We start from the raw sequence: 1,641 nt of genomic DNA, 5'->3' as shown, positions 1-1,641 counted from the left end.
ATATATATATTATATATGTTATTCATTCTTATAATTATATAAATATATTTAAAATACGGGCACCGAGGATCGAACTCGGGATCTCCTGCGTGTTAGGCAGGCGTCATAGCCACTAGACCATGCCCGCTTCAAACAAATTATTCCTCACATTATTTATATAGAGTATATTTTGTACAACATAATATATCAAAATTTTTCTATATATATTATATATTTTATTGTATATCTATTTATTATCTTATTAAATAAAAAGGAATATTATATATATATAATAAAATGATTATATATTTTTATACATTGTTAAATATATATAAAAATATATTAACCACGACAAGATTTTCTTTTTCTTTTTAATAAAAATTATATATATATATAAAAATATATAAATATATATATATATATATATATATATTTTCAAAATATTATATAAAATTGTAGTTCAATATATATATTATATAACATTTTTACATTTTTTATTAATTTTATATATAAAATCTTGAGAAAAAAAGGAAAACATATAAAATTGAATATAATATCATTTTATAAATTTCTTATTTCCATAATATTCTTTAAAAAAAAAAAAATAGATGAAGTTTTTTTTTTTTTTTTAAATATTATAAAGATATTATTTTTCTATATATTGATATAATTAATGGCACATTCGGACTAAACTTTAATTGAATCATATATATAATATATATATATATATATATATATATATATAATATTTCAAATATGGCAAATTATATAAATCCATATTTTTAAGAGTATTGTCTTAAATATTTTACTATGTATAATTGTTCTATGGGGAAATATTTTTAGAGTATATAAAAAAACTTATATTTTATTTTTAAAAATTTGAATATAATTATAAAAAAAAAAAAATAAAATACACACTATTTTATATTTATTAATAACCATATATATGTATGTATATACATATATTTTATTTTGTCCTTGTTTTTTTCTTATTCCATTTTATTGTCTTAAATTATTATTGAGGAGTAAAAAAGATAAAAAAAAAATATAATATAATAAAAAAAAATTTATATATATAATATGTCAAACCACCAACGAATAATATTTCAATAATATTAAGAAAACTTTGGATGTTTTTTACTTTTTAATTTTCTTTTTTCTTAAGAGCAGTCTAAAGTTTTTGGTCAAAAGGAAAATATGTTATCAATTTAACATTTACAACTTTATATTATATGTAAAAAAAATTTTCCTTTTTTTTTTTTTTTTTTTTTTTTTTAAGTTCTGAATATCGCATGATATATAACCCTAAAGGAAAACAAAAGAAAAGAAAAGTAAAACGGAAGATTTAAATGGATAAATATATAAACATAAATATATATATATATATATATATATATATATATATATTATCTTCATAATAATATATATACTTATACATTAAAATACAAAAATTTTTTTTAATAAAATATAATTATGTAATTTATAAAATATATACTTATTTTTATGTGTAATTAATGGGGAAAAAAAAAAAAAAAAAAAAAAAAAAAAAATTTACATATATATTATACATATAGATACGTAATATATTTATATGCTGTACGTTTTATTGATTCATTCGTATTAAATATATATTATAAGTTTATATTCACATAATATATATAT

The 1,641-nt window shown here is 14.9% G+C and overlaps 1 non-coding gene across 1 annotated transcript; it reads right to left on the bottom strand.

The window, feature by feature from the left end:
- Positions 1-54: 54 nt before the first annotated feature.
- PGSY75_0017000 lies at positions 55-127 on the bottom strand. The gene has a single exon. It is a non-coding gene; the product is annotated as a tRNA-Val (tRNA).
- Between the last annotated feature and the right edge of the window lie 1,514 nt (positions 128-1,641).

The sequence above is a fragment of the Plasmodium gaboni genome (assembly GCF_001602025.1).
Source record: "Plasmodium gaboni strain SY75 chromosome Unknown, whole genome shotgun sequence".
Lineage (NCBI taxonomy): Eukaryota > Apicomplexa > Aconoidasida > Haemosporida > Plasmodiidae > Plasmodium > Plasmodium gaboni.
The sequence above is the reverse complement of the archived record's forward strand: the minus strand, read 5'-3'. Positions and strand labels throughout refer to the sequence as shown.